This window comes from Sorex fumeus, unplaced genomic scaffold, assembly GCF_029834395.1.
Source record: "Sorex fumeus unplaced genomic scaffold, SorFum_2.1 ptg000002l, whole genome shotgun sequence".
NCBI classification, from domain to species: domain Eukaryota; kingdom Metazoa; phylum Chordata; class Mammalia; order Eulipotyphla; family Soricidae; genus Sorex; species Sorex fumeus.
Genome location: NW_026606059.1, coordinates 80,456,635 through 80,482,777, shown reverse-complemented (window position 1 = coordinate 80,482,777; position 26,143 = coordinate 80,456,635).

The following is a 26,143-nucleotide window of genomic DNA, read 5'->3' as shown; positions in this document are numbered from 1 at the left end:
CAGGGCCGTGTGCCGGGGTCGCCCTGCTCCCGGCCCAGCCCTGGCCCAACTCCGGGCCGCTGCCGACCCCGGGCCTTAGCTCCGCGGCACCCACGGGCCTGGGGCCGGGCTGCGAGCCCGTGCCGCACCGCGCCCGTCCCGACCTTCGGCCGCACTCCGGGCCGCAGCCCACCCCGGGACTTAGCTCCGCGTCACATGCAGGCGTAGGGGAGGGCGTGCGCCCGGGCCACCCCACGCCCAGCCTGGACCTCGGTCCCGCTCCGGACTGCTGCCGACCTCGGGGCTTAGCACCGCGGCAAACAGCGGTGGAGGGTTGGGCCGCGTGCCTGGGCCGACTTGCACCCGACCCGGACCTCAGCCCCGCTCTGGGCCGCTGCCGACTCCGGGGCTTAGCTCCGCCTCACCCGCAGGCGGAGGGCCGTGTCTCGCGGTGGGCCACCCCACACCAGCCGGCTCTCGGCCCCGATCCAGGCCGCTGCGGACCCCGGGGCTTAGCTCTGCGGCAACCACCAGCGGAGGGCCGGGCCGCGCACCTGGGCCGCCCCACGCCCCACCCAGCCCTCGGCCCTGCTCCGGGCCGCTGCCGACCACGGGCCTTAGCTCCACGGCACCCGCCGGCAGAGTGCCGGATCGCGCGCCCATGCTGCCCCGCTCCCGGCCCCGCCCTCGGCCCAGTTCAGGGCCGCTGCCGACCCTGGGGCTTAGCTCCTCGGCACCTGCCGGCTCAGGGCAGGGCCGCGCGCCCTGGCCGCCCCGCGCCTGACCCAGCACTCGGCCCCGCTCCGGGCCACTGCCAACACCGGGGCTTAGCTCCGCGGCACCCGCCGCGGGATGGCCGGCCCGAGCGCCCGGGCAGCCCCGCGTCCGGCGCGGCCCTCGGCCCCGCTCCGGGCCGCTGCCAAACCGAGAGCTTAGCTCCACGGCACCCGCGGCCTGAGGTCCCGGCCATGCGCCCGGGCCACCCCGCTCCTGTCCCGACCATCAGCCGCGCTCCGGGCTGCTGCCGAACCCGGGGCTTAGCTCCGCGGCACCCGCCGGCGGAGGATCGGGCCATGCGCCCGGTCCGTCCCGTGCCCAGCCCAGCCCTCCACCCCGCTCCGGGCCGCTGACATCACCTGGGCTTAGCTCTGCGGTACCCACGGGCCGAGAGCCGGGCCGCGCGCCTGGCCGCCCTGCGCCCATCTTGACCCGCGTCCGCGGTCCGGGCCGCTGCCGACCACAGGGCTTAGCTCCGCGGCACCCGCTCGGGGACAGTTGGGCCGCGCGCCCGAGCCGCCTTGCGCCCGGCCCGGCCCTCGGCCCCGCTCTGGGCCGCTGCCGACCCCGGGGCTTAACTCCGCGGCACCCGTCGGCGGAGGGCCGAGTCGCGCAGCCAGGCTGCCCTGTGCAAGTCCGTCCCTCGGCCCTGCACCGGGCCGCTGCCTCCCGTGGCTTATCTCCGCGGCACCCGCGATCCGAGGGCCTGGCCGCGTGCTGACCCCGGGGCTTAGCTTCGTGGAACCCGCCACTGGATGGCTGGGCCGAGTGCCCGGGCAGTCCCGCGTCCGGCGCGGCCCTCGGCCCCGCTCCGGGACGCTGCCCACCCCAGGGCATAGCTCTGCATCACCCGCGGGCCGAGGGTTGGGCCGCGCGCCCCGGCTGTCCCGCACCCAGCCCGGCCCTCCACCCCACTCTGGACCACTGCCGACCCCGGGGCGTAACTCCACGGCACCCGCTCGCCGAGGGCCGGACTGTACGCCCTGGCCGCCCCGCACCCAGCCCGGCCCTCGGCTCCGCTCTGGGCTGCTGCCGACCCCGGGGCTTACCTCCGCGGCACCCGCGGGCCGAGGATCGGGACGCGAGCCTAGCCGCCCCATGACCATCCTGACCCTGGGCCCCGCTCTGTGCCGCAGCCGACCCCGGGGCTTAGCTCTGCGGCACCCGTCGGCGGAGGGCTGGAACGTGCGCCCGGGTGCCCCACGCCAGTCCGGCCCTCGGCCCTCTCTGGGGAACTGCAAAACACCGGGGCTTAGCTCCGCGGCAAGCCCCGGCGGAGGACCGGGCCACGTGACTGGTCTGTCCCGCGCATGGCCCGGCCCTCCGCCCCACTCCGGGCTGCTGCCGACCCCGGGGCTTAGCTCTGCGGCACCCGTCAGCAGAGGGCCATTCGCGTGGCCAGGCCGCCCCGTGCCAGTCCGGCCCTCGGTCCCTCTTCGGGCCACTGCCGACCCCGGAGCTTAGCTCCGCGGCAACCGCTGTCTGAGGGCTGGACCCTGCGCCCGGGCCGCCCCGCATCTGGCCCGGCCCTCAGCCCCGCTTTGGGCCGCTGCCGACCCCGCGGCTTAGCTCCGTGGAACCCGCCACCAGATGGCCGGGCCGAGCACCCGGGCAGCCCCGCATCCGGCCCGGCCCTCAGCCCCGCTTTGGGCTGCTGCTGACCCCGCGGCTTAGCTCCGCGGCACCCGCTGGCCGACGTCCGGGCCGCGCGTCGGGCCGCCCCGCGTCCGTCCTGACCCTCAGCCGCGCTCCGGGCCGCTGCCGACCCCAGGACTTAGCTCTGCGGCACCCGCGGGCCGAGGTCCAGGACACGCCTCCGTGCCACACCGCGTCCATCCCGACACGCAGCCGGGCTCCGGGCCGCAGCCGACCCCGGGACTTAGCTCCGCGGCACCTGCCGGCGGAGGGCAGGCTAGCGCGCCTGGGCCGTCCTGCGCCCGGCCCGGCCCTCAGCCCCGCCCCGGTCCGCTGTCGACCCCGGGGCTTAACTCTGAGGCAACGGCAGGCCGAGGGGCAGTCCACGTGCCTGGGCCCCCACGCGCACATCCCGACCATCATCCGCGCTCCGGGCCGCTGCCGACCCCGGGGCTTAGCTCTGCGGCAACTGCCGGTGGAGGGCCGGACCGCGCCCCCAGGTCGACCCGCGCCCAGCCCGGCCCTCGGCCCCGCTCCGGGCCGCTGCTGACCCCGGGGCTTATCTCTGCGGCATCCGCGGGCCGAGGGCCGGGCCGCGCACCCGTGTCGACCCGCGCCCGGCCCGGCCCTCGGCCCTGCTCTGGGCCGCTGCTGACCTCAGGGCTTAGCTCCGCAGCACCCGCCGGCGGAGAGCCGGTTCATGCGCCCGGGCGGTCCCACGCCCGGCACGGTCATCTGGCCTGCTCCATGCTGCTGCCGACCCCGGGGCTTAGGTCCGTGGCAACTGCCGGCGGAGGACCGGGCCACACTCCCGGTCTGTCCCGCGTGCGGCCCGGTCCTCCGCCCCGCTCCGGACGCTGCCAACTCCGGTCCTCCGCCCCGCTCCGGACGCTGCCAACTCCGGGGCTTAGCTCTGCGGTACCCGGCAGCGGAGGGCCGTGTGTCACGGCCAGGGCGCCCCACGCCAGCCCGGCCCTCATCCCCACTGCCGACCCCGGGGCTTAGCTCCACGGCACCCACGGGCCGAGGACGGGCCACGCGTCCGGGCCGCCCCGCTCCCGTCCCGAACCTCGGCCGCGCTCCTAGCCGCTTCAGACCCCAGTGCTTAGCTCCGTGGCACCCGCTGGCGGAGGGCAGGGCCACACGCCCTGGCCACCCTGCGCCCGGCCTGGTCGTGGACCCTGCTCCGGTCTGCTGCCAACCCTGGGGCTTAGCTCCGCGGCACCTGCGGGCCGAGGGCCCGGCCGCGCGCCCTGGCTGACCCACGTCCGGCCTGGCCCTTGGCCCCGCTCCGGGCAGCTGCCAACCCTGGGGCTTAGCTCCGCGGCATCCACCCGCGGACGGCCGGGCCGCATGCACGGGCCATCCCGCACCCGCCCCGGCTCTCTGCCCCGCTCTGGACCACTGCCGACCCCGGGGCTTAACTCCATGGCACCCGCTGGCCGAGGGCCGGACTGCACACCCGGACCGACCTGCGACCGGACCGGCCCTCCGCCCCGCTCTGGGCCGCTGCCAACATGGGGCTTAGCTCTGCGGTACCCGCGGGTCGAGGGCCGGGCCGCGCGGCGGGCCGCCCCGCGCCCTTCTCAACCCGCGGCCGTGGTCCGGGCCACTGCCGACCCCGGGCTTAGCTCCGCGGCACCTGCCCGCGGATGGCCGGGCCACACGCCCGGGCCGCCTTGCGCCCGGTCCGGCCCTCCGCCCCGCTCTGGGCCGCTGTCGACCCCTGGGCTTAGCTCCGCGGCACCCGTCGGCGGAGGGCCGTGTCGCGCGGCCAGGCCGTCCCCAGCCAGTCCGGCCCTCGGCCCCGCTCTGGGCCGCTGCCAACCCCGGGGCTTATTCCGCGGCACCCGCCGGTCCAGGACCGGGCCACGTGCCTGGGCCGCCTCGAGCGCGCCCGGCCTGACCTTCGGCCCCACTCCGAACTGCTGCCGACCCCCGGGACTTAGCTCCGCGGCACCCGTCGGCTGAGGGCTGGTCCGCGCAACCCGGGCCGTCCCACGCCTGGCACGGCCCTCCGCCCCGCTCCGTGCCGCTGCCTACCCCGGGGCTTAGCTCCACGGTAACCCCCGGCGGAGGACCGGGCCACGTGCCCGGTCTGTCCCGCGCACGGCCCGGCCCTCCGCCCCGCTCCGGGCCGCTGCCAACACCGGGGATTAGCTCTGTGGTACCCACGGGCCGAGGGCGGGGCTGCGCATCGGGCCGCGCCACGCCCATCTCGACCCGCAGCCGCGGTCCGGGCCGCTGTCTACTCCGGGGCCTAGCTCCGCGGCACCCGCCTGCGGACGGCTGGACCACGTACCTGGGTGTCTTGCGCCCGGCCCGGCCCTCGGCCCCGCTCTGGACCGCTGCCGACCCCGGGGCTTAGCTCTGCGGCACCCGTCAGCAGAGGGCCGTTCGCGCGGACAGGCCGCCCCACGCCAGTCCGGCCCTCCACCCCGTTCCGGGCCGCTGCCGACCCCGGGGCTTAGCTCCGTGGCAAATGCCAGCGGAGGGCCGGGTCGCATGCCCGGGCCCCCATGCACCCGGCCCTCAACCCCGCTCCGTGCCGCTGCCGACCCCGGGGCTTATCTCCGCGGCACGCGCGGGCCGATGGCTGGGCCGTGCGCCCGGGTCGACCCGCGCCCATCTCGACCCGCGGCCGCGGTCCGGGCCGCTGCCGACCCCAGGGCTTAGCTCCGCGGCACCTGCCCGTGGACGGCTGGGCCACGTGCCCGGGCCGCCTTGCGTCCGGCCCGGCCTCGGCCCGGGTCTGGGCCGCTGCCAACCCCGGGGCTTAGCACCGCGGCACCTGTCAGTGGAGGGCCGTGTCGCACGTCCAGGCCGCCCCGTGCCAGCCCGGCCATCATCCCCGCTAGGGGCCGCTGCCGAGCCCGGGGCTTAGCTCCATGGCACCCGTGGGCCGAGGACGGGCAACGCGCCCGGGCCGCCCCGCTCCTGTCCCGAACCTCAGCCGCGCTCCTAGCCGCTTCAGACCCCGGGGCTTAGCTCCATGGCACCCGCCGGCGCAGGGCAGGGCCGCGCGCCCTGGCCACCCCACGCCCAGCCTGGTCGTGGACCCCGCTCCTGTCTGCTGCCCACCCCAGTACTTAGCTCCGCAGCACCCACCGGCCGAGTGCCGGGCCGTGCGCCCGGGCAGCCCTGCGCCCGGCCCGGCCCTCGAGACCACTCCTGGCCGCTGCCGATCCCGGGGCTTAGCTCCGTGGAACCCACCGTCAGATGGCCGGGCCGAGCGCCTGGGCAGCCCCGCGTCCGGCCCGGCCCTAGGCCCCGCTCTGGGCCGCTGCCAACCCCGGGGCTTATTCCGCAGCACCCGCCGGCCCAGGACCGGGCCACGTGCCCGGGCCGCCTCGTGCGCGCCTGGCCCGACCCTCGGCCCCGCTCCGGACTGGTGCTGACCCCGGGTCTTACCTCCGCGGCACCAGTCAGCGGAGGGCCGGTCCGCGTGCCCGGGCCGTCCCACACCCGGCATGGCCCTCCACCCGCTCCGTGCCGCTGCCTACCCCGGGGCTTAGCTCGGCGGTATCCGCCGGCGGAGGACAGGGCCACGCGCCCCGTCTGTCCCTGGCCCTCCACGCCGCTCTGGACCACTGCCAACACCGGGGCTTAGATCCGCGCCGCCCACCCTCGGACGACCGGGCCGTGCGCGCGGATCGCCTTGCGCCCGGCCCGGCCCTCGGCCCCGCTCTGGGCCGCTGCTGACCTCGGGGCTTAGCTCCGCAGCACCCGTCGGCGGAGGGCATGTCACTTGGCCAGGCCTCAGCGCGACAGCCCAGCCCTCAGCCCCGCTCCATGCCGCTGCTGACCACGGGGCTTAGCTCCACGGCACCCGCGGGCCAATGGCCGGGCCGTGCGCCGGGCCGCCCCGCGCCCATCTCGACCCGCGGCCGCGGTCCGGACCGCTGCCGACCCCGGGGCTAAGCTCCGCGGCATGCGCCCGTGGACGGCCGGGCCGTGTGCCTGGGCCGCCGTGCACCCGGCTCGGCCCTCGGCCCCGCTCTGGGCCGCTGCCGACCCCGGGGCTTAGCTCTGCGGCACCCGTCGGCGGAGGGCCGTGTCGCGCGGCCAGGCAGCCTCACGCCAGCCCAGCCCTCGTCCCCGCTAGGGGCCGCTGCCGACCCCAGGACTTAGCTCCGCGGCAACCGCCGGCGGAGGGATGGGCCGCGCGCCCGGGCCGCCACGCGCCCGGCCCCGCTGTCAACCCCGCACCGGGTCGCTGCCGAAACCGGGGCTTATCTCCGCGGCACACGCGGGCCAAGGGCAGGGCCGCGCGCCCGGGTCGACCCGCGCCAGGCACGGCCCTCGGCCCCGCTCCGGGCCGCTGCCGTCCCTGGGCCTTAGTTCCGTGGCACCCGCAGGCCGAGGGCCAGGCTGCGCTCCGGGGCCGCCACGTGCCCGGCCGGCCCTCGGCCATGCCCCGGGCCGCTGCCGACCCCGGGGCTTAGCTCCGCAGCACCCGTACGCGGAGGGGCCGTGTCACGTGGCCAGGCAGTCCCGTGCCAACCCGGCCCTCGGCCCCACTAGGGGTCGCTGCAGAAGCGGGGGTTAGGTCCACGGCACCCGCGGACAGAGGCCGAGCCACGTGCCCGGGCAGCCACGCACCCGTCCTGTACCACGGCCGCGATCGTGGCCACTTCAGACCCCGGGGCTTAGCTCCGCTGCACCCGCCGGCGGAGGGTCGGGCCGCGCTCACGGATCGACCCACGCCCGGCCCGGCCAACGTCCCCGCAGCGGGCCGCTGCCGACCACGGGGCTTAGCTCTGCGGCACCCGCAGGTAAAGGCCCGGGCCACGCGCCCGGGTCCACCCACGCCCGGCCTGGCCCTCGGCCCTGCTCCAGGCCGCTGCCGTCCCCGGGGCTTAGTTCTGCGGCACCCGCGGGCCGAGGACCGGGCTGCGCTCCAGGGCCGCCCCAGGCATGGCCGGCCCTCGGCCTTGCTCCGTGCCGCTTCCGACCCAGGGGCTTAGCTCCGTGGCAACCGCCTGCGGAGGACCGGGCCAAAGGGCCCGGTCTGTCCCGCGCCAGGCCCGGCCCTCCGCCCCGCTCCGGGCCGCTGCCAAAACCGAGGCTTAGCTCTGCGGTACCCGCCGGCCGAGGGCCGGGCCGCGCGCCGGGCCGCCCCGTGCCCATATCGACATGCGGCCGTGGTCCAGGCCGCTGCCGTCCCCGGGGCTTAGTTCCGTGGCACCCGCGGGCCGAGGGCCGGGCTGCGCTCCGGGGCCGCCCCGGGCCTGGCCGGCTCTCGGCCTTGCTCCGGGCCGCTGCTGACCCCGTGGCTTAGCTCCACGGCAACCGCTGGCAGAGGGCCGGGCCGCGCGCCCGGGCCGCCACGCACCCGGCCCGGCCCTCAACCCCGCTCCGGGCCGCTGCCGACCCCGGGGCTTAGCTCCGCGGCACCTGCCCGAGGGCCAGGCCACGCGCCCGGGCCGCCCCGCCTCTGGCACAGCCTTTGGCCCCTTTCTGGCCGCTGCCGACCTTAGGGCTTAGCTGCGCGGCATCCACGAGACAAGGTCCGGGCTGCGGTCCCTGGCCGCCCCGCGCCCGGCCCGGCCCTCGCCCCCACTCTGGACCGTTGCCGACCCCGGGGCTAAACTCCACGGCAACCGCCGCCCGATGGCCTGACTGAGCGCACGAGGACGCCCCGCGCCTGGCCCTGCCCTTGGCCCCCCTCCGGGCCGCTGCCGACCCTGGGTCTTAGCTCAGCGGCATCCGCAGGACGAGGCCCAAACCGCGCGCCGGGGCCGCCCCGCACCCAGCCTGGCCCTCGGCCCCACTCTGGACCACTGCCGACCCCGGGGCTTAGCTCCGCAGCACCTGCCGGCGGAGGGCCGTTCCGCGCGCCCGGGTCGTCCCATACCCGGGATGGCCATCCGCCCCGCTCCATGCCGCTGCCGACCCCGGGGCTTAGCTCCGCGGCAACCGCTGGCGGATGACCGGGCCAAAGCGCCCAGTCTGTCCCGCGCCCGGCCCGGCCCTCCTCCACCCCGCACCGGGCCGCTGCCAACACCGGGGCTTAGCTCTGCGGTACCCGCAGGCCGAGGGCTGGGCCGCGCACCGGGCCGCCCCGCACCCATCTCGACCCGCGGCCGCGGTCCGGGCCGTTGCCGACCCCGGCGCTTAGCTCCGTGGCACGCTCCCGTGGACGGCCGGGCTGCACGCCCGGGCCGACTTGCGCCCGGCCCGGCCCTCCGCCCCGCTCTGGGCCGCTGCTGACCCCGGGGCTTAGCTCTGCGGCACCCGTCGCCGGAGGGCCATGTTGCGCCCAGGCAGCCCTGTGCCAGCCCGGCCCTCGTCCCCGCTAGGGGCCGCTGCCGACCGCGGTGCTTAGCTCCGCGGCACCTGCCGGCGGAGGGCCATGTCGCGCGGCCGGCCGCCCTGCGCCTGCCCGGCCCTCGGCCCCGCTAGGGATCGCTGCCGAAGCTGGGGCTTAGCTCTACGGCACCCACAGGTAGAGGCCGGGCCACGCGCCCGGGCCGCCCTGCTCCCGTTCTGAACCACGACCGCGATCGTGGCCGCTGCAGACCCCGGGGCTTAGCTCCGCTGCACCTGCTGGCGGAGGTTCGGGCCGCGCGCCGCGGTTGCCCCGAGCTCGGCTCGGCCCACGGCCCCGCCGTGGGCCACTGCCGACCCCGGGGCTTAGCTCCGAGGCAACTGCTGGCGGAGGGCCGGGCCGCATGCCCAGGCCCTCACGTGCCCGGCCAGGCACTCAACACCGCTCCGGGCCGCTGCCAACACCGGGGCTTATCTCCGCTGCACCCGCGGGCCGAGGGCCGGGCCGCGCGCCCGGGTCGACCCGCGCCCGGCCCGGCCCTCGGCCACACTCCAGGCCGCTGCCGTTCCCAGGGCTTAGTTCCGCGGCATCCGCCTGCCAAGGGCCGGGCTACGGTCCGGGGCTGCCACGCTCCCGAACGGCTCTCGGCCTTGCTGCAGGCCGCTGCTGACCCCGGGGCTTAGCTCTGCGGTACCCGCGGGCCGAGGGCCGGGCCGCGCACCGGGCCGTCCCGCACCCATCTCGACCCGCGGCCGCGGTCCGGGCCGTTGCCGACCCCGGCGCTTAGCTCCGCGGCACGCTCCCGCGGACGGCTGGGCCGCGTGCCCGGGCCGACTTGCGCCCGGCCCGGCCCTCGGCCCCGCTCTGGGCCGCTGCCGACCCCGGGGCTTAGCTCCGCGGCACCCGTCGCTGGAGGGCCGTGTTGCGCCCAGGCAGCCCTGCCCCAGCCCGCCCCTCGTCCCCGCTAGGGGCCGCTGCCGACCGCGGTGCTTAGCTCCGTGGCACCCGCTGGCAGAGGGCCGGTCCGCGCGCCCGGGTCGTCCCACGCCCAGCACGGCCCTCCGCCCTGACCCGTGCCGCTGCCGACCCCGGGGCTTAGCGCCGCGGCACCCACGGGCCGAGGGCCGGGCCGCGTGACCGGGTCGACCCACGCCCATGATGGCTGAGCTCTGGGCCGCTGTCGACCCCGGGGCTTAGCTCCGTGGTAGCCGCCGCCGGAGGATCGAGACGAGAGCGGCGCCGCCCCGCTCCGGGCCGCTGCCGACCCCGGGGCTTAGCTCCTAGGCACCCGCGTGCCGAGGAACAGGCCGCGTGCCCTGGCCACCTCGCCCGTACCGACACTCGGCTGTGCTCCAGGCCGCAGCCGACTCGGGGCTTAACTCCTCGGCACCTGCCTGCGGAGGGCAGGGCCGCACGCCCGGGCCGCCCTGCACCCGGCCAGGCCTTCGGCTCCACTCCGGTCCGCTGTCGACCCTGGGGCTCAACTCCGAGGCAACGGCAGGCCGAGGGACATTCTGCGCGCCAGCCACCACGCGCCCATCCCGGCCCTCGGCCCCTCTCCAGGCCGTTGCCGACCCCGGGACATAGCTCCACGGCAGCCGCTGGCGGAGGGCCATTTTGCGCGCCCCAGCCGCCCCGCGCTCGGCCCGTCACTCGGCCACGATCCGGGCCGCTGCCCACCGCGGGGCTTAGCTCCGCGGCACCCACCGGCGAAGGGGCAGGCCGCGCGCTGGTGCCTCCCTCGGCCCCGCTCCGGTCCGCAGCCGACCCCGGCGCTTGGCCCCTCGGCACCCGCAGGCCGAGGACCGTGCCACGCACCCGGGAAGCCTCGCACCCCTACCGACACTCGGCCGCGCTCCGGGCCGCGACCGATCCCGGGGCTTAGCTCCGCGGCACCTGTCGCCGGAGGTCCGGTCCGTGCACCCAGTCCTGCTGTGCCCAGCCCGGCCCTCGGCCCCGCTCCGGGCCGCTGCTGACCCCGGGACATAGCTCCGCGGCACCCGCGGGCCGAGGGCCGTTCCGCCCCGAGCCCGGCCCGGCCCCTTGGTCCCGCTCCTGGCCGCTGCCATCACCGGGGCTTAGCTTCGTGGCACCTGCCGCAAGAGGGCCGGGCTGCGCGCCCACGCCGCCCCCGCATCCGGCCCGGCCATCGGCCCTCGCACTGGGCCGCTGCAGACCCCGGGGCTTAGCTCCGCGGCGCACGCCACCGGAGCGCGGCCAAGGGTCGGGACGAGAGTGGGGCTGCCCCGTGCCCGGCCCAACCCTTGTCCAAGCTACGGGCCACTGATGCCCCAGGGCTTAGGTCCGCGGCACCCGCCGGCCGAGGACATGGCTGTGCGCCGGGGCCGACCCACGCCCAGCCCGGCCCTGGTCCCGCTCCGGGTCGATGCTGACCCCGGGGCTTAGCTCCGCAGCAGCCGCGGGCCGAGGGCCGGGCCGCGGGCCCGGGCCGCCCCGCGCACGGCCCGGCCCTCGGCCCCTTTCCAGGCCGCTGCCAACCCCAGGGCTTATCTCCGCGGCACCCGCCGGCCGAGGGACGGGCCGCACGCCCGAGTCGACCCGCGCCCGGCCCGGCCCTCGGCCACACTCCAGGCCGCTGCCGTCCCTGGGGCTTAGTTCCGCGGCACCCGCTGGCCGAGGGCCGGGCTGCGCTCCGGGGCGGCACGCGCCCGGCCGGCTCTTGGCCTTGCTCAAGGTCGCTGCTGACCCCGGGGCTTAGCTCCGCAGCACCCGCCGGTGGAGGGCCGGTCTGCGCGCCCAGGTCGTCCCACGTCCAGCACGGCCCTCCGCCCCGACCCGTGCCGCTGCCGACCCCGGGGCTTAGCGCCGCGGCACCCACGGGCCGAGAGATTGGCCGCGTGCCCGGGTCGACCCACGCCCGTGATGGCCCTCCGCCCCGCTCGGTGCCGCTGCCGACCCAGGGGCTTAGCTCCGAGGCAACCGCCGGCGGAGGCCCGGGCCAAAGTGCCCGGTCCGTCCCGCGCCCGGCCCGGCCCTCCGCCCCGCTCCGGGCCACTGCCAACACCGGGGCTTAGCTCTGCGGTACCCGCAGGCCGAGGGCCGGGCCGCGCGCCGGGCCACCCCGCACCCATCTCGACCCGCGTCGGAGGTCCGGGCCATTGCCGACCCTGGCGCTTATCTCTGCGGCACGCTCCCGCGGGACGGCCGGGACGTGCCCCCGGGCTGCCTTGTGCCCGGCCCGGCCCTCGGCCCCGCTCTGGGCCGCTGCCGACCCCGGGGCTTAGCTCCGCGGCACCCCTCGGCGGAGGGCCGTGTCGCGCGCCCGGCCGCCCTGCGGCTGCCCGGCCCTCGGCCTCACTAGGGGCCGCTGCCGACGCCAGGGCTTAGGTCCACGGCACCCGCGGGCAGAGCCCAGGCCACGCGCCCTGGCCGCCCCGCTCCTGTCCCGAACCACGGCCGCGATCGTGGCCACTTCAGACCCCGGTGCTTAGCTCCGCTGCACCCGCCGGCGGAGGGTCAGTCCTTGCGCCGCGGTTGCCCCAAGCTCGGCCCGGCCAACGGCCCCGCTGCGGGCCGCTGCCGACTCCGGGGCTTACCTATGCGGCACCCGCGGGCCGAGGCCCGGGCCACGCGCCCGGGTCGCCCCGCGCTCGGCCCGGCCCTCGGCCCTGCTACGGGCCGCTGTCGACCCTGGGGCTTAGCTCCGTTGCACCCGCCGCCAGAGGGCCGGGTCGTGCGCCCAGGCTGGCCCCACGTCCGGCCCGGCCCTCGGCCCCGCTCCGGGCCGCTGCCGACCCCGGGACTTAGCTCTGCGGCACCCGCCGGCAGAGGGCCAGGCCGCGCACCCTGTCCACCCTGCCGACCCCAGGGCTTATCTCCGCGGCACCCGCCGGTCGAGGGCCGGGCCGTGCGCCCGGGTCGACCCGCGCCCGGCCCGGCCCTCGGCCACACTCCAGGCCGCTGCCGTCCCCGGAGCTTAGTTCCGCGGCACCCGCGGGCCGAGGGCCGGGCTGCGCTCCGGGGCCGCCACGCGCCCCGGCCGGCTCTCGGCCTTGCTCCAGGCCGCTGCTGACCCCGGGGCTTAGCTCCGCAGCACCTGCCGGCGGAGGGCCGGTCCGCGTGCCCGGGTCGTCCCACGCCCAGCACGGCCCTCCGCCCCGTCCCGTGCCGCTGCCGACCCCAGGGCTTAAGCGCCGCGGCACCCACGGGCCGAGGGCCAGGCCGCGTGCCTGGGTCGACCCACGCCCATGATGGCCCTCCACCCCGCTCGGTGCCGCTGCCGACCCAGGGGCTTAGCTCCGCAGCAACCGCCAGCGGAGGCCCGGGAAAAACGCCCGGTCCGTCCCCGCGTCCGGCCCGGCCCTCCGCCCCGCTCCGGGCCGATGCCAACACCGGGGCTTAGCTCTGCGGTACCCACAGGCCGAGGGCCGGGCCGCGCGCCGGGCCGCCCCGCACCCATCTCGACCCGCGGCCGAGGTCCGGGCCATTGCCGACCCCGGCGCTTAGCTCTGCGGCACGCTCCCACGGACGGCCGGGACGTGCCCCCGGGCCGCCTTGCACCCGGCCCGGCCCTCGGACCCACTCTGGGCCGCTGCCGACCCCGGGGCTTAGCTCCATGGCACCCGCCACCAGAGGGCCGGGCCGCGCACCCAGGCCGCGCCCGCGTCCGGCCCGGCCCTCGGCCCTGCTCCGGGCCACTGCCGACCACGGGGCTTAGCTCCACGGCACTGGCCGGCGGAGAACCAAGCCGCCTGCCTGGTCCCCCCTGCGCATGGCCCGGCCTTCGGCCCTGCTCTGGGCCGCTGCGGACCCCGGGGCTTAGATCCGCGGCATCCATGTTCCGAGGGCCGGGCCGTGCACCCGGGCCGCCCCGCGCCCGGCCCGGCCCTCGGCTCCACTCCAGCCTGCTCCCGACCCCAGGGCTTAGCTCTGAGGCACCCGCGGGCCGAGGGTCGGGCCGCGCGCCCGGGCCGCCCCGCGCCTGGCCCTGCCCTCGGTCCCACTCCCGGACACTGCCGGCCCCGGGGCTTAGCTCCGAGGCACCCGCCGGTTGAGGGCCGTGCCGCGCGCCCTGGAACCCCGCGCCCAGCGCTGCCCTCGGCCCCGCTCCGGGCCGCTGCCGACCCCAGGGCTTAGCTCCTCGGCAACCGCGGGCCGAGGGCCTGGCCGCGAGACTGAGCCACCCCACGACCGTCCCAACCCTCGGCCGCGCTCCGGGCCGCAGCCGACCACGGGGCATAGCCCCGCGGCACCCGCGGGCGAGAGCCGGGCCGCGCGCCCTGGCCGCCCCGCGCCTGACTCTGCCCTCAGCCCCGCTCCGTGCCGCAGCCGACCCTGGGGCTTAGCTCCGCGGCACCCGCCGGCGGAGGGCCAGAACGCGCGGCCCGGGTGCCCCGCGCCCGTCCCAGCTCTCGGCCCCGCTCCGGGCCGCTGCCGACCCCGGGACTTAGGTCCACGACACCCGCTGGCAGAGGGCCGGCCCGCACGCCCGGGCCGCCCCGCGCCCAGCCCGGCCCTCCGCACGGGGCGGCCCGGCTTGGGGCCTGCCCCTCCGCCGGCGCGTGCCGTGGAGCTAAGCCCCCGTGTCGGCAACGGCCCGGAACACGGCCTAGGGTCTGTACAGGCGCGGGGCAGCCCTGGAGCGCGGCCCGTCCCTCGGCTTGCAGGTGCCGCAGAGGTAATCCCCGGGTTTGGCAGTGGCCCAGAGCGGGGCCGAGGGACGGCCAGGCGCGGGGTGGCCCGGGCGCACAGCACGGCCCTCGGTCCGCGGGTTCTGCGGAGCTAAGATCCGGGGTCGGCAGCGGCCCGGAGCGGGGCCGAGGGCCGGGACGGGCGCGACCGCCCGGGGCGCGCAGACTGGCCCTCCGCCGGCGGGTGCCACGCAGCTAAGCCCCTGGGTTGGCAGTGGCCAGGACTGGGGCCGAGGGCCGGTCTGAGCTCGGCCGGCCCAGGCGCGTGAACCGAACCTCCGCCTGCGGGAGCCGAGGAGCTAAGTCCCGGGTTCGGCCGCAGCCCAAAGCAGGAACGAGGGCCGTGCCGGGCCCGGGTCGGCCCGTGCGCGCGACCCGGCCCTCCGCCGGGGGGTGCCACGGAGCTAAGCCCCGGGGTCGGCAGCGGCCAAAAGTGGGGCCGATGGCCGGGCCGGGTGCGGGGCAACCCCATCTCGCGGCTCGGCCCTCTGCCCGCGTGTGCCGCGGAGCTAAGCCTGGGGTCGGCGGCGGCCAGGAGCGAGACTGAGGGCCGGTCCGGGCGCTGGGTGGCCCGGGCGCGCGGCCCAGCCCTCCGCCGGCGGTTGCCGCGGAGCTGAGCGGTGGGGTCGCCAGCAGCCCGGAGCGTCGCCTTGGTCCCCGCCGGGCACGGGGCGGCCGGGCTCGCGGCTCGTCCCTCCGCTGGCGGGTGCCGCGGGTCTAAGCCCGGGGGTCGGCAGCCGCACTAGCGCGGTCGCGGGTCGGTAAGGTCGTGGGGAAGCCATGTGGCACGGCCCAGCGCTAGGCCAGAGGTTTCCGCAGAGGTAAGCCCTGGGGTCGGCAGCGGCCAGTTGAGGGGCCTTGGGCCGTGACGGGCACGGGGCGGCCCATGCGCGCGGCCGGGCCCTCGGCCCGGAGCGCGGCCTAGGTTCGGGTCGGGCGCGGGGCTGCCAGGGATCGCGGCCTGGCCCTCGGCCCGCGTGTGCCGCGGAGCTAAGCCCCTGGGTCGGTAGCGGCCCGGAGCGGGAGCGAGGTCCGGGACAGGTGCGGGGCTGCCAGGGATCGCGGCCCGGCCCTCGGCCTGTGGGTGCCGCGGAGCTAAGCCCGGGGGTCGGCAGCGGTCCGGAGCGCGGCCTAGGTTCGGGTCGGGCGTGGGGCTGCCAGGGATCGCGGCCCGGCCCTCGGCCCGTGGGTGCCGTGGAGCTAAGCCCCGGGGTCGGCAGCGGCCCAGAGCAGGGCTGAGGTCCGGGCCGGGTGCGGGGTGTCCCGCGCGCGCAGCCCGGCCCTCGGCCGACTGGTACTGTGGAGCAAATCCCCGGGGTCTGCTGCGGCTCGGAGCAGGGCCGAGGGCAAGGACGGGTGCGGGACGGCCATGGCGTGCGTCCTGGCCATCCGCCGGCCGGTGCCCTGGAGCTAAGCCCCGGGGTGGGAGCAACCCGGAGCGGGACCGAGAGCCCTTCCGGGCATGATGTGTTCCGGGCATGCGGCACACCCCTTGGCTGGCGGGTGCCGCTGAGCTAAGCCCCGGGGTTGGCAGAAGCCTGAAGCGGGAACGAGGGTCGCGATGGGAGCGGAGCGGCCCGGGCACGTGGCCCAGCCCTCGGCCCGCTGGTGCCGCGGAGCTAAGCCACTGGGTCGGTAGCGGCCCGGAGCGGGAGTGAAGTCCAGACCAGGTGCGGGTGCCGTGGAGCTAAGCCCCGGGGTGGGCAGCGGCCTGGAGCGCGGCCGAGCGACTGGCCGGGAGCGGGGCAGCCCGATGGCGTGGCCCTGCCCTCGGCTCGCGGGTGCCGCAGAGCTAAGCCCCGGGGTCTACAGCAGCCCAGAGTGGGGCCGAGGGCTGTGCCGGGCGCGGGGCTGCCCGTGATTGCGGCCCAGCCCTCGGCTTGTGGGTGCCGCGGAGCTAAGCCCTGGGGTTGGGAGCGGCCCACAGTGGGGCCTATGGCCGGGCGGTGCGCAGGGAGGCCCAGGCGCGGGGCCCGGCCATCGGCCGACTGGTACTGTGGAGCAAATCCCCGGGGTCGGCTGCGGCTCAGAGCGGGACCGAGGGCAAGGACGGGCGCGGGACGGCCAGGGCGCGCGTCCTGGCCATCCGCCGGCCGATGCCCTGGAGCTAAGCCCCGGAGTGGGAGCGACCCGGAGCGGGACCGAGACCCCGTCCGGGCACGGTGTGTTCCGGGCGCGCGGCACACCCCTTGGCTGGCGGGTGCCGCGGAGTTAAGCCCCGGGGTCGGCAGCGGCCCGAAGCGGGAACGAGGGTCGCGACGGGAGCAGGGCGGCCCGGGCACGTGGCCCAGCACTCGGCCCGCTGGTGCCGCGGAGCTAAGTCCTATTGTCGGCAGTGGCCCGGAGAGGAGCCGAGGGTCGGTCTGGGCGCAGGGCGGCCCAGGCACACGGCCCGGCCCTCGGCTCGTGGGTGCCGCGGAGCTAAGCCCCTGGGTCGGCAGCGGGCCGGAGCGGGAGCGAAGTCCAGACCAGTTGCGGGGCGGTCCGGGCGTACTGCCGGGCCTTCCGCCGGCGGGTGCCGTGGAGCTAAGCCCCAGGGTTGGCAGCGGCCCGGAGCGCGGCCGGGCGCGGGGCAGCCCGATGGCACGGCCCGGCCCTCGGCCCGCGGGTGCCGCAGAGCAAAGCCCCGGGGTCGGCAGTGGCCAGGACTGGGACCGAGGGCCGTGCTGAGCGCAGCGGGCCCGGGCGCGTGGACCGAACCTCCGCCTGCGGAAGCCGCGGAGATAAGCCCCGTGGACGGCAACAGCCCGAAGCAGGAACGAGGTCCGTGCCGGGCCCGGGTCGGTCCCGGAGCGCGGCCCGGCTCTCTGCCGGGGGGTGCTGCGGAGCTAAGCCCCGGGGTCGGCAGCGGCCAAAAGTGGGGCCGATGGCCGGGCCGGGTGCGGGGCAACCCGGGCTCGCGGCACAGCCCTCGGCCCGCGTGTGCCGCGGAGCTAAGCCCGGGGTCGCCAGCGGCCCAGAACGGGGCCGAGGGCCGGGCCAGGCGCGACCTTCCTGGGCGCGCGGACCGACCCTCCGCCGGCGGGAGGCACGGAGCTAAGCTCCGGGGTCGGCAGAGGCCCGGAGCACAGCCGGGGGTCGCGAAGGGAATGGGGCGGCCTTGGCACATGGCCCGGCCCTCGGCCCGCTGGTGCCACGGAGCTAAGCCCCGGGGTCGGCAGCAGCCCAGGGCGGGGCCGAGTGCCAGGCCGGGCGCGGGGTGCCACGGAAGCACGGCCCAGCCCACGGCCCGCGTGTGCTGAGGAGCTAAGCCCCTGGGTCGGCAGCGGCCCGGAGCGGGAGCGAAGTCCAGGCCAGGTGCGGGGCAGCACGGGCGCGCGGCCGGGCCCTCCACCAGCGGGTGCCGCGGAGCTAAGCCCCGGGGTTGGCAGCGGCCCGGAGCACGGCCGAGCGACGGGCCGGGCGCGGGGCAGCCCGATGGTGCGGCCCGGCCCTCGGCCCGCGGGTGCCGCGTAGCTAAACCCCTGGGTCGGCAGCAGCCCGGAGCAGGGCCGAGGGCCGTGCCGGGCGCGGGGCGGCCCGGGCGCGAGGCCTGGTCCTCCGTCGGCGGGTGCCATGGAGTTAAGCCCCAGGGTCGGCTGCGGCCTGGACTGGGGCCGAGGTCAGGATGGGTGCGGGGCGGTCAGGGCGCGCGGCCTGGCCCTCTGCTGTCGGCTGCGCCGGAGCTAAGCCCCGGGATTGGGAGCGACCCGGAGCGGGACCGAGAGCCCGTACAGGCACGGTGTGGTCCGGGCGCGTGGCACGCCCCTTGGCTGGCGGGTGCCGCGGAGCTAATCCCCGGGGCCGGCAGTGGCCCAGAGCTGGGCCGAGGGCCGGGCCGGGTGCGGGGTAGCCCGCGCACGTGGCACTTTCTTTAGACGGCAGGTGCCGTGGACCTAAGCCCCTGGGTTGGCAGCAGCCCGAAGCGGGAACTAGGGTCGCGACGGGAGCGGGGCAGCCCGGGCACGTGGCCCAGCCCTCAGCCCGCTGGTGCCGCGGAGCTAAGCCCCGGTGTCGGCAGCGGCCCAGAGAGGGGCTGAGGGCCGGTCCTGGCGCAGGGCGGCCCAGGCACGCGGCCTGGCCCCCGGCTCGCGGGTGCCGCAGAGCTAAGCCCCTGGGTCGGCAGCGGCCCTGAGCAGGGTCGAGGGCCCGGCCTGGCACGGTGTGGTCCGGGTGCGCGGCCCACCCCTTCACTGGCCGGTGCCACGGAGCTAAGCCCCGGGGTCGGCTGCGGCCTGGAGCGGGGCCGAGGGCCAGGACGGGCGCGGGGCGGCCAGGATGCGCGGCCTGGCTCTCCGCCGACGGGTGCCCCGGAGCTAAGCCCTGGGTTTGGGAGCGGCCCACAGCGGGGCCGAGGGACCAGCCGGGCACGGTGTGGTCCGGGCGCACGGCCCGCCCCTTCGCTTGCGGGTGCCGCGGAGCTAAGCCCCGGGGTCGGCAGCGGCCCTGAGCGGGGCCTAGGGCCGTGCTGGGCGCGGGGCAGCCCGGGAGCGTGGACCAATCCTCCGACGGTGGGTGCCGCGGAGCTAAGCCCTGGGCTCGGCAGCGGCCCGAAGCAGGAATGAGGGACGGGCCGGGCGCGGGGTGGCCCGGGCTCGCGGTCCGGCTCTTGGCCCGCGTGTGCTGCGGAGCTAAGACCTGGGTTGGCAGCGACCCGGTGCGGGGCCGAGGGACGGGCCGGGAGCTGGGCAGCCCAGGCGCCCGGCCCGGCCCTCCACTGGCGTTTGCCGCGGAGCTAAGCCCCAGGGTCGGCAGCGGCCCGGTGTGCGACCGAGGGTAGGTACGGGATCGGGGTAGCCCGTGAGCGCGGCCCGGCCCTCAGCCCGCAGGTGCAGCAGAGCTAAGCCCAGGGGTCGGCAACGGCCTGGAGTGGGGCCGAGGGCCGGGCTGGGCGCTGGTCAGTCCAGGCACGCGCCCCGGCCCTTGACTCACGGGTGCCGCGGAGCAAAGCCCCTGGGTCGGCAGCGGCACGGAGCAGGGCCGAGGGCCGGGCCGTGCGCGGGTGGCCCGGGAGCGCAGCCCGGCACTCAGCCCGCGTGTGCCGTGGAGCTTAGCACTTGGGTCGGCACCGGCCCGGATCGGGGCCGAGGGCTGGGCCGGGCGCGGGGCAGCATGGGAGCGCGGTCCACCCATCTGCCGACGGGTGCCGCGGAGCTAAGCCCCGGGGTGGGCAGCGGCCCAGAGCGTGGCCTAGGTTCGGGACGGGCGCGGGGCGGCCCTGGATCGCGGCCCGGCCCTCGGCCCGCGTGTGCTGTGGAGCTAAGCCCCGGTGTTGGCAGCGGCCCGGAGCGGGGCCGAAGGCCGGGCCGTGCTCGGGGTGGCCCGGGAGCGCAGCCCGGCACTCAGCCCGCGTGTGCCGTGGATCTTAGCACTTGGGTCGGCACCGGCCCGGATCGGGGCCGAGGGCTGGGCCGGGCGCGGGGCAGCATGGGAGCGTGGTCCACCCATCCGCCGACGGGTGCCGCGGAGCTAAGCCCCGGGGTAGGCAGCAGCCCAGAGCGCGGCCTAGGTTCGGGACGGGCGCGGGGCGGCCCGGGATCGCGGCCCGACCCTCAGCCCGCGTGTGCTGTGGAGCTAAGCCCCGGTGTTGGCAGCGGCCCTGAGAGGGGCCGAGGGTCGGTCTGGGCGCAGGGCGGCCCAGGCACACGGCCCGGCCCTTGGCTCGCGGGTGCCGCGGAGCTAAGCCCCTGGGTCGGCAGCGGCCCGGAGCAGGAGCGAAGTCCAGACCAGTTGCGGGCGGTCCGGGCGTACTTCCGGGCCTTCCGCCGGCGGGTGCCGTGGAGCTAAGCCCCGGGGTTGGCAGCGGCCCGGAGCGCGGCCGAGCAACTGGCCGGGCGCGGGGCAGCCTGATGGCGCGGCCCGGCCCTCTGCCGGGGGGTGCCGCAGAGCTAAGCCCCGGGGTCGGCAGTGGCCAGGACTGGGGCCGAGGGCCGTGCCGAGCGCAGCCGGCCCGGGCGCGTGGACCGAACCTCCGCCTGCGGAAGCCGCGGAGCTAAGCCCCGTGGATGGCAGCAGCCCGAAGCAGGAACGAGGTCCGTGCCGGGCCCGGGTCGGTCCCGGAGCACGGCCCGGCCCTCTGCCGGGGGGTGCTGCGGAGCTAAGTCCCGGGGTCGGCAGCGGCCAAAAGTGGGGCCGATGGCCGGGCCGGGTGCGGGGCAACCCGGGCTCGCGGCACGGCCCTTGGCCCACGTGTGCCGCGGAGCTAAGCCCGGGGTCGCCAGCGGCCCGGAACGGGGCCGAGGGCCGGGCCAGGCGCGACCTTCCTGGGTGCGCGGACCGACCCTCCGCCGGCGGGAGGCGCGGAGCTAAGCTCCGGGGTTGGCAGAGGCCCGAAGCACAGCCGGGGGTCGCGAAGGGAATGGGGCGGCCTTGGCACGTGGCCCGGCCCTCGGCCCGCTGGTGCCACGGAGCTAAGCCCCGGGGTCGGCAGCAGCCCAGGGCGGGGCCGAGTGCCAGGCCGGGCGCGGGTGCCACGGAAGCACGGCCCAGCCCACGGCCCGCGTGTGCTGAGGAGCTAAGCCCCTGGGTCGGCAGCGGCCCAGAGCGGGAGCGAAGTCCAGGCCAGGTGCGGGGCAGCACGGGCGCGCGGCTGAGCCCTCCACCAGCGGGTGCCGCGGAGCTAAGCCCCGGGGTCGGCAGTGGCCCGGAGCGCGGCCGAGCGACGGGCCGGGCGCGGGGCAGCCCGATGGTGCGGCCCGGCCCTCGGCCCGCGGGTGCCGCGTAGCTAAACCCCTGGGTCGGCAGCAGCCCGGAGCGGGGCCGAGGGCCTTGCCGGGCGCAGGGCGGCCCAGGCGCGAGGCCTGGTCCTCCGTCGGAGGGTGCCATGGAGTTAAGCCCCAGGGTCGGCTGCGGCCTGGACTGGGGCCGAGGTCAGGATGGGTGCGGGGCGGTCAGGGCGCGCGGCCTGGCCCTCTGCTGTCGGCTGCGCCGGAGCTAAGCCCCGGGATTGGGAGCGACCCGGAGCGGGACCGAGAGCCCATACAGGCACGGTGTGGTCCGGGCGCGCGGCACGCCCCTTGGCTGGCGGGTGCCGCGGAGCTAATCCCCGGGGCCGGCAGTGGCCTGGAGCGGGGCCGAGGGCCGGGCCGGGTGCGGGGTAGCCCGCGCACGTGGCACTTTCCTCTGACGGCAGGTGCCGCGGACCTAAGCCCCTGGGTCGGCAGCGGCCGGAAGCAGGAACTAGGGTCGCGACGGGAGCGGGGCAGCCCGGGCACGTGGCCCAGCCCTCAGCCCGCTGGTGCCGCGGAGCTAAGCCCCGGTGTCGGCAGTGGCCCAGAGAGGGGCCGAGGGCCGGTCCTGGCGCAGGGCGGCCCAGGCACGCGGCCTGGCCCTCGGCTCGCGGGTGCCGCAGAGCTAAGCCCCTGGGTCGGCAGCGGCCCTGAGCGGGGTCGAGGGCCTGGCCTGGCACGGTGTGGTCCGGGTGTGCGGCCCACCCCTTCGCTGGCCGGTGCCACGGAGCTAAGCCCCGGGGTCGGCTGCGGCCTGGAGCGGGGCCGAGGGCCAGGACGGGCGCGGGGCGGCCAGGGCGCGCGGCCTGGCTCTCCGCCGACGGGTGCCCCGGAGCTAAGCCCTGGGTTTGGGAGCGGCCCACAGCGGGGCCGAGGGACCAGCCGGGCACGGTGTGGTCCGGGCGCACGGCCCGCCCCTTCGCTTGCGGGTGCTGCGGAGCTAAGCCCCGGGGTCGGCAACGGCCTGGAGTGGGGCCGAGGGCCGGGCTGGGCGCTGGTCAGTCCAGGCACGCGCCCCGGCCCTTGACTCATGGGTGCCGCGGAGCAAAGCCCCTGGGTCGGCAGCGGCACGGAGCAGGGCCGAGGGCCGGGCCGTGTGCGGGGTGGCCCAGGAGCACAGCCCGGCACTCAGCCCGCGTGTGCCGTGGAGCTTAGCACATGGGTCGGCACCGGCCCGGATCGGGGCCGAGGGCTGGGCCGGGCGCGGGGCAGCATGGGAGCGCGGTCCACCCATTCGCCGACGGGTGCTGCGGAGCTAAGCCCCGGGGTGGGCAGCGGCCCAGAGCGCGGCCTAGGTTCGGGATGGGCGCAGGGCGGCCCTGGATCGCGGCCCGGCCCTCGGCCCGCGTGTGCTGTGGAGCTAAGCCCCGGTGTTGGCAGCGGCCCGGAGCGGGGCCGAAGGCCGGGCCGTGCGCGGGGTGGCCCAGGAGCGCAGCCCGGCACTCAGCCCGCGTGTGCCGTGGAGCTTAGCACTTGGGTCGGCACCGGCCCGGATCGGGGCCGAGGGCTGGGCTGGGCACGGGGCAGCATGGGAGCGCGGTCCACCCATCCGCCGACGGGTGCCGCGGAGCTAAGCCCCGGGGTAGGCAGCGGCCCAGAGCGCGGCCTAGGTTCGGGAGGGACGCGGGGCGGCCCTGGATCGCGGCCCGGCCCTCGGCCCGCGTGTACTGTGGAGCTAAGCCCCGGTGTTGGCAGCGGCCCGGAGCGGGGCCGAGGGCCGGGCCGGGCGCGGGGCAGCCCGGGCGCGCGGCCCGGCCCTCCGTTGGCGGGTGCCACGGACCTAAGCCCTGGGGTTTGCAGCGGCCCGGAGCGGGGCCGATGGCTATGTCAGGCCCGGGGTTGTCTGAGCGCACGTCCCGACCCTCCACCGGCGGGTGCCACAGACCTAAGGCCTGGGGTCGGCAGCGGCCCAAAGCGGGTCCTATGGCCGGGCCAGGCGCAGGGCAGCCTGGGCTCACGGCCCAGCCCTCGGCCCGCGTGAGCCGTCGACCTAAGCCCCGGGGTCGGCAGCGGCCCGGAGCAGGGCCGAGGGGCGGGCCGGGTGCAGGGCGTCCCGGGCGGGCATCCCGGCCCTCCACCGGCGTGTGCCACGGAGCTGAGCCCAGGGTCATCAGCAGCCCGGTGCGGGCCCGAGGGCCAGGCCGGGCACGGCTGCCTGGGCGCGCGGACTGAAGCTCCTCCGGCAGGAGCTGCGGAGCTAAGCCCCGTGGTCGGCAGTGGACCAGAGCGCGGCTGAGTGTCGCAATGGGAGCGGGGCGGCCCGTGCGCGCACCCCAGCCCTCGGTCCGTGGGTGCCGTGGAGCTCAGCCCCGGGGTCGGCAGCAGCCCGCAGAGGGGCCTAGGGCAGGGCCGGGCACGGGGTGGCCCAGGAGCACGGCCCGGTCCTCTGCCGGGGGGGAGCGTGGACCTAAGCCCCGGGGTTGGCAGCGGCCCGGAACGGGGCTGAGGGCCGGGGCATGCGCGGGGCGCCCCGGGCACTCGGCCCGACCCTCCGCCGATGGGTGCCGTGGAGTTAAGCCCCAGCGTCGGCAGAGACCCGGAGCACGGCCGAGGGTCCCGAAGGGAAAAGGGTGGCCCGGGCACGTGGCCCGGTCCTCCTCCGTAAGGTGCCGCGGAGATAAGCCCCGCGGTCGGCAGCGGCCCGGAGCGGGGTCGAGGGCCGGGACATAAGTGGGGTGGCCAGGGCACGCTGCCTGGCTCTCCGCTGGCGGGTGCCCCGGAGCTAAGCCCTGGGGTTGGGAGCGGCCTGGAGTGGGTCCGAGGGCCGTGCTGGGTGCGGGGGTGGCCCCGGCTCACTGCCCGGCCCTCAGCCCGCGTGTGCCGTCGAGCTAAGCCCCGGGGTCGGCAGTGTCCCGGAGCAGGGCCGAGGGAAGGGCCGGGCGCAGGGCGCCCCGGGTGCGCGTCCCGGCTCTCCGCCAGCGTGTGCCGTGGAGCTAAGCCCCGGGGTCAGCAGCGGCCTGGAGCGGGACCGAGGGCCGTGCCAGGCGCGGGGCAGCCCGGAAGCGTGGACCGGTCCTCCGACGGCAGGTGCCGCAGAGCTAAGCCCCAGGGTTGGTAGCGGCCCGAAGCAGGAACGAGGGACGGGCCGGGTGCGGGGCGGCCCGGGCTCGCGGCCCGGCCCTCGGCCCCTGGGTGCCGCGAAGCTAAGCACCGGGGTCGTCAGCGGCCCAAAGCGGGGCCTATGGCTGGGCGGTGTGCAAGGCGGCCCAGGCTCGCGGCCCGGCCCTCCGCCCACGTGTGCCGTGGAGCTAAGCCCTGGGGTCGGCAGCGGTCCGGAGCAGGGCCGAGGGACTGGCCGGGCGCAGGGCGGCCAGGGCGCGCGGCCCGGCCCTCCGCCGGCGTTTGCCGCGGTACTGAGCCCCGGAGTCAGTAGCGGCCCGGTCCGGGCACGGCTGCCCCGGTGCGCGGACCGACCCTCCACCGGCGGGAGCCGCGGACCCAAGCCCTGGGGTCAGCAGCGGCCGGGAGCGGGGCTGATGGCCATGCCGGTCCCGGGGTAGCCCGTGAGCGCGGCCCGGACCTCGGCCCGCAGGTGCAGCAGAGCTAAGCCCCGGGGTCGGCAGCGGCCCGGAGCGGGGCCGAGGGCCGGGCCGGGCGCGGGGAGGCCCGGCGAGCTGCCCGGGCCTCCGCCAGCGGGTGCCGCAGACCAAAGCCCTGGGGTCTGCAGCAGCCCGGAGCGGGACCGATGGCCATGCCGGGCCTGTGGTGGTCCGAGAGCGCGGCCCGGCCCTCCCCCGGCTGGTGCCGTGGAGCTAAGGCCTGGGGTCGGCAGCGGCCCAAATCGGGGCTTATGGCCAGGCCGGGCACAGGGCATCCCGGGCTCACGGCCCAGCCCTCAGCCCACGTGAGCCGTCGAACTAAGCCCCGGGATCGGGAGCGGCCTGGAGCAGGGCCGAGGGACGGGCCGGGCGCAGGGTGTCCCGGGAGCGCGTCCCGGCCCTCCACCAGTGTGTGCCGCGGAGCTGAGCACGGGGTCAGCAGCGGCCCGGAGCGGGCCCGAGGGCCGGGCCGGGCGCAGCTGCCCGGGCGTGCGGACTGAACCTCCGCCGGCAGGAGCCGCCGAGCTAAGCCCCGTTGTCGGCAGTGGACCGGAGCGCAGCTGAGTTTCGCGACGGGAGCGGGGCGGCCCAGGCACGTGGCCCGGCCCTCGGCCCCGCGGGTGTCGTGGAGCTAAGCCCTGGGGTCGGCAGGGGCCCGGAGTGGGGCCGAGCGACTGGAAGGGCGCGGGGCGGCCCGTGTGCGCGGCCCGGCTCTCGGCCCATGGGTGCCGTGGAGCTAGGCCCCGTGGTCTGCAGCAGCCCGTTCCGGGGCCGAGCGACGGGGTGGCTGCAGGGAGGCCCGGGCGAGCGGCCCGGCCCTCCGCCGCCAAGTGCTGCGGAGCTAAGCCCCGGGGTCGGCTGCGGCCTGGAGCGGGGCCGAGGTCCAAGACGGGCGCAGGGCGGCCAGGGCTCGTGGCCTGGCTCTCAGTCGGCGGGTGCCCCGGAGCTAAGCCCCGGGGTTGGGAGCGGCCCGGAGCGGGGCCGAGGGACTGGCCGGGCATGGTGTTGTCCGGGCGCTTGGCCCGCCCCTTCGCTGGCGGGTCTGCGGAGCTAAGCCCAGGGTTCGGCAGTGGCCCGGAGCGGGGCGAAGGGCCAGGCAGGGCAGCCCGGGCACGTGGACCCGTCCTCCGACGGCGGGTGCCGCGGAGCTAAGCCCCGGGGTCAGCAGCGGCCCGAAGGGGGAACGAGGGACGGGCCGGGCGCGGGGCGGCCCGGGCTCGCGACCCGGCTCTCAGCCCGCGTATGCTGCGGAGCTAAGCCCCGGGGTTGGCAGCGGTCCGGAGCAGGGGCGAGGGACGGGCCGGTCGCGGGGCAGTCCGGGCGCGCGTCCCGGCCATCCGCCGGAAGGTGCTGCGGAGCTGAGCCCCGGGGTCGGCAGCAGCCCGGAGCGGGAATGACGGCCGTGTCGGACGCGGCTGTCCCGGGCATGTGGACTGGCCCTTTACGCCGGCGGGTGCTGCGGAGCTAAGCCCCGGGTTCGGCAGCGGACCGGAGTGTGGCCGAGGGTCACTACAGGAGTGGGGCGGCCCAGGCACGTGGCCCAGCCCTCGGCCCGCGGGTGCCGGGGGGCTAAGCCCCGGAGTC